Genomic DNA, 14,837 nt, shown 5'->3' with positions numbered 1-14,837 from the left:
CCCCCCCCCCCCCACGGGGAGTTGAAGCCTTCAATACGGGGATCGAAGTCTCCATTCTCTTTAGTGTGCACGATAAGAAAGTATTTCATGGGGTTGTAAATTCATTGAAGCGAATTAACAACTCGCCTTATCTTTACAAGGTGATATTATGTTATTATTTGTGAAAGTATTGTAATTATAAAGGCCATATTCATAGACTCTTAACAATAGCAAATTTCTTTAGGATAACATAAGCAATTCGTTCGCTAATAAAAGAATTAGTCAATTAAAAAAAAGCTACATATTTTCTGATGCAAAAATAGCAATTTATTCACTCATCGCAATAGTTATTTTTTCGCTGCTAAGAATAATTTCAAGTTCAATGATATACGCGTCTGCATGACCACGTTAAAAATCTACGGATTTGATTCCCAGTATTTAACTATCTCTCTGTGGCGAAGAATCGCACCAGCATTGAAGTATCCCTCCAGTATGCAGGTATCTCTTCAGTATTTAAGTATCCCTCCAGTATGCAAGTATCTCTCCAGTATTTAAGTATCCCTCCAGTATGCAAGTATCTCTTCAGTGTTCAAGTATCCCTCCAGTTTTCAAGTGTCTCTCATTTATTCAAGTATCTATCCAGTATGCTAGTATGAAAGTATCTCTTCAGTATTCAAGTATCCCTCCAGTTTTTAAGTATCTCTCCAGTATTCAAGTATCCCATCAGTATTCAAGTATCTCTCCAGTATTCAAGTACCTCTCCAGTATTCAAGTATCCCTCCAGAATGCCAGTATGCAAGTATCTCTTCAGTGTTCAAGTATCCCTCCAGCATTCAAGTATCTCTCCAGTATTCAAGTATCTCTCCAGTATTCAAGTATCCCTCCAGTATTCAAGTATCCCTCCAGTATTCAAGTATCCCTCACGTATTCAAGTATCCCTCCAGTATTCAAGTATCCCTCCAGTATTCAAGTATCCCTCACGTATTCAAGTATCCCTCCACTAATCAAGTATTTCAAATATCTATACAGGATTCAAATTTTTACTCAAGAACTCATCACAATTAAGACTCAACACAACATTACATTAGACTGTATTAGACTCTATTTTAATGAACTGTTTAAAAATGTAGCTTAACATTACTATTGTATTGCACTGTAATGGTCTTAATAATCGCCGTAATCCTTCAATATATACTGATTATTTACTATCATTTTTTTCGATGCTGGAGAAGAACATTTATTGAAGTTCATAACATTTAATAATCGTCTTTTCTTATGGATATATCATGGGAACCGGATAAAAATAGTGAGTATTTATACGCTAAATTAAATAGTCATCCTAACGTTAAATTTAATATTTAATCATACGTAAAATTCAATGGTCATTCATACGTTGTATTCAAATCATGACAAAGCGCGAGTGAGAGATGAACATTTAATGAGATGTATGGACATAAGTTGGTGCCCAAACTTTTGAGGCTGCGAAGCCACTCTAAGTTTCTTCGAAGTGTTTTCGATCAAAGTTAATATTTTCGTCAAAGTTAATTTTTTCGCTCAGGTTGACTTTGTGAGCGAGAAAGTTTAGGAAGTTTAGACCACCGTGGGTCCGATAAGATAACTTGGCTATTCTCTCAACATTTTTCTAAATACATAATTTTTAGCTCATTTTTCTGGACCCGGGAACGGAGGCTGCTTCTAACGAGGCCTCATTAGGCCTGCTATAAATTATGACACTCAGGAAAACAAGTGTGATTTTGTCCAAATTGCAATGTAATTTTTGACCTTACGTGGATCATTCAAACACAGTTTGTCATGCATGCCAAAAATGGCATATCAGTGATACGTTGGGAAAGCTTGTCACTATTTTGGCAATTTGCCGCTATAATTTTTCTGTGTGTAGGAAGGCCTAAGTCCATCATTATAATTTTTGCTCTAACAAGGCAGGCTGAAATACTGACGATGTCTTTATACCGACCATAAATTTACTGACAAATAACCTAACGCCTGCCGCCGTATTTAAAGGCGAATATAAATATCCGATTTATTTCATGAAAATGTTTACGTTGGTGACGATAAACATCGAAATTAATGAATTGTCGAGCAAAGTAATCCATTTTAGTGACTGTATACAATTATATAATTTTTTGACGTAGTAAATGAAATAAAAGGTTATAAAGTTGTTGAAGTAAAACCAAAAAATAACGAAAAAATGATAGAACAAAAAAAATTAGGGAAGGACCCTGAGAAGGAAAAGTTAATAAAAGGAAGAAAATAACACTTATACTTTGTACGTTTATTCAATAGAATCCCGTGCATTCGTAAATTACCAATCTAAATGCCAATAGAAGTAATTTTATGAACCAATCAGTGTTCAGTAACCGCAACATAACTTGCGACGATCGCAGAGAGCGCTTTGGATGGGTAGCTGTATCATTAAAACAACAGCTGAAGCTTCAACAACAGCAATAACAGCTTACGAAACATTTTTAATTGTGACAACAGCCGCTGCAACATCCGCAACATCGCTGCAAAAAAGCTTTTAAAATGTGTATAGGAACGACAACAGCTCATGCAACATCCGTAACAACAACAACAGCTCATGCAACATCCGCAACAACAACAACAGCTCATGCAACATCCGCAACAACAACAACAGCTCATGCAACATCCGCAACAGCAACAACAGCTCATGCAACATCCGTAACAGCAACAACAGCTCATGCAACATCCGCAACAGCAACAACAGCTCATGCAACATCCGCAACAGTAACAACAGCTGGGCCGGGGCCTCAGTTGACGGAAATAACAAGGCTTGGCTTGCGTTTCAGCCAAAGACAACCCAGCTGCCTCCGGTGACTGGCTGAGCAAGCGGGAGAAAAAACAATTGACAATGTCGCACTCAGACAGTGATTGGTTATGTCACACCAAGAGAAATTAATGAGTTATGTTGTCCACTTTTTTATATACATGTTGAACGTAGCACAGATACGCTATTTGCCGAGTTTCTCCTACACGAGGAAAAAAAGTGAATCGCTATTTGGACAAAGTCTCATTTATTTTTCTGAGTGCATGCACTTCATAGTGATTGTATATGAGTTTGTGTTGTGTGGTATGAATGATGCATAGGATCTTTGTTATGTAATAGTTCAGCGATTATGTTAATATAATAATTCATACATTTTGTTTTCGAATTCTAATTCAAGTTTGAATGTAGAACTGTGCGTACAAATTACTCGAAAATAAATAAAAAATTGCTCTTCTGATAATTTCATTGTTGTCAAAATTTGAAATTTTTGATCATGAGAAATTAATCTTAAAAAATTTAACGTTCTTGCTTGCGTTACTAGTTTGTAATAGAGAAATTATTTTCTTCAAACAATATAAATAACTTGGTTAAATTCTAGCTACAATTTATTACCATTCCTCAAATGTGTCCCTCAAAATAATACTCACAACAGCCTCATATCGTTAGATTTATATGGCCTTGGTTGCATCGTGTTGTGCAACCCAAAGAATATATATTTTTTGTCAGTTGACACCCTCTTACAATTGAATTTATTGTAACCTTTGATTTTCACACACGAATTTGCCTGAGTGTCTCAATTTTGTACAACTGGTGAGTTGGAAATAGCATTCTAAAGCTTCCGTAGGAATAACATTGCATCTCCTGGGCGAAAGCATTGCTGGTGATCAAGAATTCCACTTCGGTTATCCATACAGCAATACCATTACTTATGGAGTACTTGTTGCTCGAATACCATTGAGTTGAGTATTGAGTAAGAATACCATTAAGTTGAGTATTGAGTAAGAATACCATTGAGTTGAGGAGTATTGAGTAAGAATACCATTAAGTTGAGTATTGAGTAAGAATACCATTGGGTTTAGTATTGAGTAAGAATACCATTAAGTTGAGGTATTAAGTAAGAATACCATTGAGTTGAGTATTGAGTAAGAATACCATTAAGTTGAGTATTGATTCAGAATACCATCTAGATGTGTATTAAGTAAGAATACCATTGAGTTGAGTATTGAGTAAGAATACCATTAAGTTGAGTATTGAGTAAGAATACCATTGAGTTTAGTATCTGTCTCTTATACACATCTAGATGTGTATAAGAGACAGGTATTGAGTAAGAATACCATTAAGTTGAGTATTGAGTAAGAATACCATTGAGTTGAGTATTGAGTAAGAATACCATTGAGTTGAGTATTGAGTAAGAATACCATTGAGTTGAGTATTGAGTAAGAATACCATTGAATTATGAACGCGCTTATTCTCGGTAACCTGTATCTCTAGTGAACATCTAATGGATAATTGAAAAGTTGGACTTGGTAAGAATATAATTAGGTTCTAAAAACCGAAAATATCTAATCATTGATTAAAAACTTTACATGAAAGACATACAAATCAATCCAGGAACGCTTACAATTGTATTAAAAGAGCAATGCAAATTCATTAAATTTGATGGCCAAAAACACAAGCCTAATTCCAGGTACGCATAACATTACGCACGCAAAAATTAACGGCATACTAACAATTTCAGGAACGAATGTTATTGTTTTCAGAGTGCTAATTCCTCTCGAACTTGGGAAGAAAAATTTTCAATAGACTTATTTCCATGGCTTCCGTGGCAGAATTTTTAGTCAGTCATGAAAGGAAGAGCTAAATTCGCTCAAAAACGCCAGTCTGAGGAAGAGAGCAGAGCTTCCTTCTTCTTATCGTCCATCCTCCTTAACACCTCCAACCACCTACGATGACGTCATTACAAACGTGTCTCGTCATTGGCTGTTTCTGGTGACGTCACGACCATTGCGTCTGCTCATTGGCTGTCACCCTCTGACATATGAGATACCGGCATCTGATTGGTCGACTCTGCCCTGACGTCAGCGTTAGGGGACCTCTAATGGAATTCTAATGCGATTAAATTCGCTCTATTGCAATGACTGGACCTGTTTTGTTTAATTCTAACTTAATTATTTGTATACATGACGATAATTGTGTTTGCGTATTCAAACATTAAGCAAATATTCTTCTATTAGATTTAACATCGTTCCCTTATTCTTCATAAGTAAGGCCGCAGACTGCAGATAGTATAAGGGCCTTGTACTCATAAACTCTCACGGCATCGTAAGTCCAGCGGCAAATCATCATTCAGAATTTAAATTGGACCAGCAGATAAAAAAGGGACACTCGAACTCGTGGTCATCGTAAAAATTACGGGCACTTTGAGAGCCTTTGAGTCGAGAGCGTTGAGGTGAGCAGTGGTTGGCTGAGTACTGCTGAGGTCACGGGTGAGCGGTGCTGTGATTGGCTGAGTACTGCTGAGGTCACGGGTGAGCGGTGCTGTGATTGGTTGAGCACTGCTGAGGTAACGGGTGAACGGTGCTGTGATTGGACGAGCACTGCTGAAGTAACGGGTGCTGAGCTCAGCTGAAGTCACGGGTGAGCAGCGCGGTGATTGGCTGAGCCTAGCAGAGGTCAGATGTAAACGGTGTGACGATTGGCTGAGGTCACGGGTGAGCGGCACGGTGATTGGCTAGCGCAACATTATGCCAACAGGTGTCAACTTGTAGCGTGACTATGTGGTACGCATGTTCCTAGAGCTGTGTATTTGGCGATAATATTATAATAGCTACCAAAAAATATGGAAATAATATTGCTATAGGGACGCATTCAAGCAAAAATAAAAAGTCTTCTTCATACCTGCGTTGGTCAGTGCGATCGAACAGTTCATTCCGCTAACCATAGTGAATAAGTACAATGTTCGTGAGTAACGTGAAATGGGAGATTTGGACCATTTTTAGTGCTTACTTTTTTGTGATACAAATATTCACATATTAAATATACATGATATATATCTCTCGATTGCATTTGAAGGTTATCTAATGGTACTTCAAGTGCCATTACTACAATTTTTGTGTTAATGGCTCATGAAGTACCATGGCACAAGTCACCCCGCCAATAGTAAAAGTCACCCTGTTTTACCGTATCCTGAGAAGCGCAAACAACACTGAAATTATTAATGGTGTTGAGACGTGTAACGGATTATTACTAAGACTATTACCGATGATGAGTTCCGGTCTTATACTGAGACTCCAGGAACGAACGAATGAACCAAAATAATATATAATAATGAATTAAATTGAACTGAACATGAATGTCGCATTAGTTGGCACGAAAAAATCTAACAATTAGAATACTTCTTAAATATTCACACACAAAATATACACGCATGAAAATGCATAGCTAACTTAAAACTTAACATACCGTTTTAATTTCCGTTTTTGCACAAGATGAAACTTACACATCGGCGGCAAACTGACGACTAAACAAGCTTTCGCAATCCGGCCAATTAGGTCACGTCAAAGTCTCCCTGATTACATAGATATATAATACACAGCCTATTAAATCCCTAACAATATTAGTTGTCTGCCAAGCACTACATGTGTCTGTCTGCAAAGCACTGCATGTGCTTGTCTGCCAAACATTTAAACAAGGCCTTGTGCGGTCCACATAAGATCTCCTGTAAGAACTCCCTTAAGAACCTCCCCCTCCGTAACAAGACCTTCTGATGGCATGTAAGAACCTCCGTAAAAAGCGTAGCTCGCTACAAACTGCAACGCAAGCGCTTGTAACGTCCCCGCATTGTCTCGGTATTGGCTCGTGACTAGCGAGCGTGGGAGAGATGGCCAATCACTTCCAATTAAAGGGCGGTGCAGCATGGTGGCAGACAACGCTCCAGGGCAGGCAATGCTCCAGGGCAGGCAATGCTCCAGGGCAGGCAATGCTCCAAGGCAGGCAATGCTCCAAGGCAGGCAATGCTCTAGGGCAGGCAATGCTCCAGGGCAGGCAATGCTCAGAAAATAGGGTAGTTACCGTGGGCACTGGGACAGAATTACATTTTGGAGAAAATAGGGTAGTTACCGTGGGCACTGGGACAGAATTACATTTTGGAGAAAATAGGGTAGTTACCGTGGGCACTGGGACAGAATTTCATTTCGGCGAAAATAAGGTAGTTATCGTGGGCCAAGGGACACACGATTACACACTATTACAGGTGGGCGAATACAGGGTAGTTATCGTGACCAGTGAGACACACTGTTTAAGTTGAGAGCAAATAGTATAGTTACCGTAGGCACTCAGACATGCGTATTAAACGTAAGACATTTTTTCCTTTTTTTATTAAGGAGTTACGTATGGTTTTCCTGCAATGGTACAGCTGCCAAATCTAAATACGATATTTATCTAAATACGAAATTGTTGGTTCTTGAGAAGTGAGAAATTATTGTTGTTTTTCTACTATTGTATCAGTGGGTGTTCGTAAGAAATGAACTGGTGAAGTATGAACGATAAACTATGAATTCTGATTAGACCTAATTCATCAATGCGTGTAGGTTATAGAAGAAAAAGTATCAAGTTATTATTATCAAGTTATTAAAATGATCTAAAATAATTTGTCAAATGAAGGCTGATTAATGAGAAAAGGATAACCCAGTATTGCCAATACAACCGAGAAAATCTTAACATTTGATTTTAATTTTTGAGTGTAGCGAAGCCAACTAAAATATTTAAGGAAACAGAAGTAAGTTTATTTGGTTGTGTATGGTTTCGCTGAGGAAATAGTATCAGGAAATTTATTATAATTAATTATTAATTTTCTCCGCTGACGACACATGATAAAGAAGACACATAATTCATCAGAATAATATGTGCAGGCACATAATTTATGTGATTATGACACATAATATGTGTAATTTCAGAAGACCCATAGTTTATCAAAATAGTATGTGCAAATCATTTTAGAATAGAGAACTATGCGCAACTGAAATAAAGATCCCATTATTGAATACCTATCCACACTTGCACCAAGTACCTTTACGTAATTTAGTTAAGTACATTTGAACAATAAATAGGAGTTAAGTAGAATTAGATAGTAGCAATTGTTTAGAGTAACATAATAGAGCACTCCGCCCCTTGATCCATTAACTCTACCAAGCTCCCCCGCTGTCAGGGCAACCCAGCCACAATTTACCCCAAACTTGAACGACCTGACATGCCCTTAACTTTATTAAAGCCACAGTGGGAGTGCCCAGGGTACGTACGTGCGTTTGGTGCATGCATAGGGTACGTACGCGCGCTTGGTACGTGCCCAGGGTACGTACGTGAGCTTGGTACGTGCCCAGGGTACGTACGTGAGCTTGGTACGTGCCCAGGGTACGTACGTGCGCTTGGTACGTGCGTAGGGTACGTTGGTGAGCTTGGTACGTGCCCAGGGTACGTACGTGAGCTTGGTACGTGCCCAGGGTACGTACGTGCGCTTGGTACGTGCCCAGGGTACGTACGTGAGCTTGGTACGTGCGTAGGGTACGATGGTGAGCTTGGTGCGTGTTCATGGTACGTACGTGCGATTTTTGCGTACACAAGGCGCGTATCTGGGATTCGTACGTACCAAAAAATGCGAAGGGAGTGACGTGAACAAAAGTAAGTGAGTGTAACGCTGTTGACCCAGTCCATTAATTGCTTCTTCAATCCAAAGCTGAAATATTATGCGTTGCTATTTGTATAAATATGTGGTAAATACCACGACTAAGCCCTTGCTATAGAACTTAAATAAAGCCTTGACTGGGCCCTTGGTTTAGACCTTAAATAAGATCTTGACTGGGCTCTTGGTTTAGACCTTGACTGAGGCTTGAGCTGAGCCTTTGCTTTGGACTCTGACCATTGACCAAAGCCTAAACTGAGCCCTTTTTTCGCATTTTCTCATTCATGGAAAAAAGGCGCTATTGTGCTCGTCATGTCCGTCTGTCCGTCTGTCTGTCTGTCCGTCCGTGACTTCACAATTTCGTCGACGAGAAAATGCGCTCTCTGTCACTCACTGCAGTGAGTACGGAGTTATATTTTTTAGATTCTGACTAAGATCTTGGCGGAGCCCTTGTTTCAGACATTGACTAAATCCTTGATTGAGCCTTTGCTCTAGACCCTGGCCAAGGCCTTAGCTGGGCCTTGGTATGGGTTTTGACTAAGAGCTTGATCGACTCCTTGGTTTAGACACATAGTCCTTGACTGAACCCCTTGAATTACCCTTGAACAAATCCTTGATTGAGCTTTTGGTTCAGACTTTGACTAAGGTCTTGACTTAGCCTATGGTTTGGATTATTACAATGCTTGCTGAGCCCTTGTTTTAGACACTAACCAATGCCTTGGCTACTTGGCTACTTGGCTAATGTCTCCCTCGTCGCTCGTCTGCGATTGGAGCGCAAGACAAATTTGCTCTCGCAGCGCCGGCAGGAAATCTGACAATGGGGGAGTGGCGACCCCGACGGTCGTGGGGCACGCGAATATGCTGCTTCAAGGCAGGAAAGTGCTGCTTTGGGGTAAGATAGGCGGTGATTCAGGGTGAGAAAGGAGGTGCCTTAGAGTAAGAAAGTTACTGCTTTTAGGGTAAGAAGCGAGATACTTAGAGTAATAAGGTGGTGGCTTCAGGGTAGTATAAAGACCAGGGCAATGAGAATGAAGCTGCTTTAGGGTAAGAACTAAATTTTTTAGGGTAAGAACGGGTCTGATTCAAGACAAGAATGGGTCTATTCAGGATAAGACATGAGCTGTTGTATAGGGTAATAAAACGGCGGTCTCAGGGTAAGAAATGGGCTGCTTAAGGGAAGGAAGGAAGCTTCTTTAGGGTAAGAAAGGGTCAGTTTCAGGGTAATAAAGAGACTGCTTTTAGAGCGGATATTTGAGTGTCTTGCGTGGCTCATTAGATTGTCATTAGCTGGCAGGTTCCTTTGCACTAAAATAATTTGCTTTCTGTGAAAAAGGCACTGCTATTTAGAGTACAAATCAAATGATTAATAAACTGATCAGCTGATTAATAAACTGACTGGCAGAATTTTTTTACAGCATATTTGCCGGAAAATTTCGTCATTTAACTGGAAATCATCACTCCCGTTTGAAACTAAAATTTATATTAACTTGAATTACATGTTGTGACTTAAAAAATGTATATTGACTATTGATATAGAGATGAAACAGGGATGATGTTTATTATTCGTGCAGAGGAACGAATAATAAACTAACGATGAAAAAAATGAATGTTGAATGTGAAGAGAATATGGTGTTAATAAAATGTTAAGTGAAGAGAATGTGGAGTGAAGTGAATGTGGAATGAAGTCAATATAAAAAGAAGGGATTGGGGAGTGAAATTAATGGGAAATTTAGGGAATATGAATGTGAGGGAATGTGAAGTGCAGAGAATGTTAAGTGGAGAGAAGGTGAAGTGTTGCTGGCTGGCGGGGTCAGTCATTGGAAGCCAATATTGATGTTCGATGCTCCAACCCAGTATACTGTGTGGCTGTACTGGCGTGTATATTGTGGCGTCATACTGGCTTGTATACTGTGAGGCTGTACTGGAATATATATGGTGAAGCCATCCTGTCGTGTATACTGTGGGGCACAACTGGTATGTATTGTATACTGTAAGGCAACCATAACCATAAAATAACCGTCAAATTCCATTAAAAGGTCATTATATAGTGAGAAGAAAATCATTTAACGTTTGGAAGTCGATCTCCAACGCCCAGAATTGGTAAAATTGTGAATATTATTTAAATGATTTTATTATTAGCAAGGATCAGCCTAAATAACGATGGCACTAATTAATATATATTTAATTAATGACTTTTGGGAAAAATCTCAGTGTCGGAGCGAACTTACTCAGTTTCGAAGTGAAACTTCTCTGTTTGATTGATTTTTTGATTGATCGATTTTTATTCACAAAGGAGCTCTAGTTACAATTCAAAAGAGAAAAAGAAAAACATTTATAAAATAATAGAGACATCCAAGTGAATGCCCATAAGCAGATAAGCTTCGCAGGCAACAGAGGTGATTTAAAACTCTATTCCAATGATAAGTCAAAGAAGTTAAGAGCAACAGAAAGTTTCTAAATTAAACACATACAAGGGAAAAAAACTCAGAAAAAACTGATAACGGGATGTCACTAAAATTAAGCGTAACAAAGCAATATCAATATTACAGTGATTAAAGACGGGTAAAAACTTGAAATATAGAGTCAAAAATATTCAGAACCTGCATGACAAACGAAGTCAAATTAATACTGGTCAATAATAAATTTACGGGATTTCGTTTTTAAAAGTAATTTGGAACAATTTTTTTTAAATCTTCATGAAATTCATTATAATATTTGACGCAGTTAAAAACCGCAGTGTTAATGTAATGTAAACCAACTCATTTTCGGAGTAAATCAGCGCTTTTCGGGGTAAACCAGTCCAGTTTCGGAGTAAGCCTACTTAGTGTGGGAGTAAACCAGCTTAGTTCCTCGTGCAGTTTGTCAGTTCCTAAGTCGCTTGATTTCTGCGGCGCAAGCGAATTTCTGTGACGAGTTTCCAGCTTCTTGGCTCCTGATGCGATCTCCACACAATGTCCGCAGCCTTGGAAACTGCGGCCGCAATGTCCATGGCCTCGGAAACAGGCATTTTGTGGCTCAAAGAATGACCTGAAAATGTCATCGGGGCTGGAATTTTGTTATTTATTATCAATTTTCATAAATGCTTTTGGAGACGAAGAAATTTTTGTCGTCGCTTGATGCATGACTATTAGCATAGTCACTGACGTCATCGGTGCAATTTTTTAGCTGACGTGAGAGGGGCCAGTGGACTAAGCTGCTCAAAATTTTCCACCTGGCATCACAGACGGTCTAAGCCTCAAAAAATAGCTTACGCCTTCAAACTGCTTCGGCCTCCCAGACCTGCAAAGATCCTGGTCCTCTTAGGCTTATATAAAAAAAAGGCATTATGCTTATATAAAAAGAGGCATTTTAAAAATCTAGGTATTGAAACAGCCTATCGAAGAGCCTTATTACAGCCCAGGCCTCCTAGACATCCACAGAACTAGGCCTTCAAGCAGCCTAGGCCTTCAAACAGCCTAGGCCTCCTAGGCTGTTTGCACCTGCAAACGGCGTCAAGAAAGCGTGTCGGAATTACAAAGCCAATAGAGCGGAATTCCTTGGCTCAGTTCTGCGGAATTCTTGTTTGTTGGACGCCAGACGGTTACTGGGAAGTTTTTTTATTAAGAAAGAAACTTAATAATTTAAGAAAGTAACCTGATAAGTTAGGAAAGTAACCTGATCAGTTAAAAAGTAACCTGATAGGTTAAGCAAGTAACCTTGTCTGTGTGATTTTTTAATATTGGGTATTTCTTACAAATAAAAAAAGTTTTACATAGTAAAACGACAACGATTATTCTTCGCGTATTTTAATTTTTATTGTAAATTTTCACATGTAGACGATTCAAATAGATTTCTGCTGGTCTTCATATAGATTAATTTTGTCGAGAGAGAGATTGAATCTTAAAAAAAATCCATGGAGTTTCTAGAACCTTATTATCTGTTTTATCAACTCTTATCGTTCTCCAAATATCAACATTATTTGACGTTTTTCTTTCAATAGTAAATAACACTTGTGTCAATCCGTTTTTAATTGACATGATACCACGAATACTTTACAAGCAACAACTAAGTGGCTGTTATTAATATTGGGTATTGCTAGCTGTAAATTTATTAACTATATGACTTCATTTGATACTTAGAATTCAATTCACTAAGTCGCTGGTGGCCGACGTGTGATTGGCGCCGAAGGCGGTGGGTGCATCAGCGTGGCCATGGGCGATGACCAAAACAAACCCGGCAACGTGTTATAACTCGCAGGCATTGTGTACTGTTACTACAATTATAATAATCTATAAATGCATAATATTAATTATAATAATATTAATACCTTTGTCCTTATTAACTGAGCTCATTGCTAGGCAGTGATCGGCATTGCTCAACGGCGTGCCTTGAGCTAAAGTTGTTCAAACATGGTTCACCGCAGAAATTTTTTACGCACGTACTATCCGTGCGCAAAAATTTTTGCATATTGCAATATACTTTTTAACATGCGGCATCATGTTTATAACATACTTCATAACACGTCTATTGGGTATTCATAACACGTCTTAATATATAATATGTAGTAATTTATTTCTATGGTACCATACACCATAACACAGTTTTTAGATCGTCCACACAGTACCATACTTTATAACATATTTTATTTATTCTTCATTACAAACTCAATAAGCCCGTCGTGGTCAAAATTCAGTGAAACAGTTAGAAACTTCTACATGAGATAGTTCACTTTCAGTTATTATATAAATAATACATACAAAATATAAAAAATATAAAAATTTCCAATCAACCAGAGTTGGCATGGTCAGTAAAGCTATCCTCCATTAAATAGATTAACGGGCAGTGCATAAAAATATTCCCGTTGATTAAAAGTTTCACGTGCAACACAAGAACTATTCCCTGTAATTAGAGACTAAAGTGACGAAGACGAAATTTGTTCCAGTACATTAATGGACTTGTTGATTGAAATATCTCAATTAAATGGAAATTAGAGCTGCGGTCACAGCTGTTTTTGAAGTTCCGCGACACGCCGCTTTTAATGAAGTCATTACATAACCATTAAAGCTCGACGGCTCTTCGAAAAAGTGCAATTTCCCCAGGTTTACATGCGATTCAACAGCTATCAACATGAAAACTACTACATATGTTAGAAAATTTAGGTGCGTGTGTTTTTTATGTCTTTATTACAAGCCAGGAGCTAAAATAAAATTGAAAGTTTGAAAATTGAAGAGTTTGAGTAAATTTATATTCTGTCCGTAAGATTGCAGTTCGCCCTCAAATTTGCTTACGCAAATTTATGACTTATTGATGGGTCTCTACAAGGAAATAACCACAAAGTGTAGATAAATGCATCAAATAAAATTCCTTATAAACTTCATATATATACTTTTGTCAACAAGGCATATTCCCAAACCTGTTTAACAATTGATTTCCTAATAGAAGGAAGCGTAGAATAATTGCAACACAGCCCCATTAAGCAGATACATTTTATTTTTTAACTCCAGTGAATAAATTTTACGAGTGAATATAACGAACTATTTTATGAAGAAGTGTTTTATGTAATGGTGAAGCCAATGCCATTTTATTTTTTAACTCAACGAATAAATTTTACGAGTGAATACAACGAAATATTTTATGGAGAAGAGTTTATAAAATAACATAAAAGCACCCACACACTCACCCTTGCGATGCAGGCATTTGTTCCCCCAGGCAAATGACTTTGAGCTCCAAGCTGCGTCATAAGAGCACTAAGGAGCCATAGCTGCAAACTGATGGTCCGATGCGCCTGATTTACTGCAAGTCGATGCAACAAATTTGCTACACGCCTGCCCCCACCACCACACAACGCTTCACCCCCAGCTTCATCTTCACTTTTGCTTCACCTCCACCCTCGTTCCTCCTTACCCCTGACCCCACCCATAGCTTCATTCTTATCCTCGCTTCATCATTATCCCCACCCTACCCATTGCTGCTTAACCCCCATCCATCGCTTCATCCCCATCCTAGCTTCATCATCACCCTAATGCTCACTTTGAGGAAAACGCATAACTTGAAATTTTACCACATTTTATATAAATATATATATATTATAGTATGGCAATTTAAAGCAAACAATTATAACGATATTTTTAAATCTAAATCAGAACACATTTCATAACAGTAACGCAAAGATAACAAATAACCTGATATTATTGACAATATTTTAACGTCGTAAGTTAGCGCATTTTCTTTTAGAATTCCTTTGATAACAAATAAATATGCGTTTGAATTTTTTTTAATAAAACACTTCTTTAGAGGCGAGTGGCTCCGATGTTACACATCTACAATGAACTTCTTATTTATTTTTGAATATTTAAGAAAAAATTAATTTTAAATTTTTTTATATAAAAATAATTT

The sequence above is a fragment of the Hyalella azteca genome, unplaced genomic scaffold (assembly GCF_000764305.2).
Source record: "Hyalella azteca isolate HAZT.00-mixed unplaced genomic scaffold, Hazt_2.0.2 contig7276, whole genome shotgun sequence".
NCBI lineage: Eukaryota > Metazoa > Arthropoda > Malacostraca > Amphipoda > Hyalellidae > Hyalella > Hyalella azteca.
The sequence above is the reverse complement of the archived record's forward strand: the minus strand, read 5'-3'. Positions refer to the sequence as shown.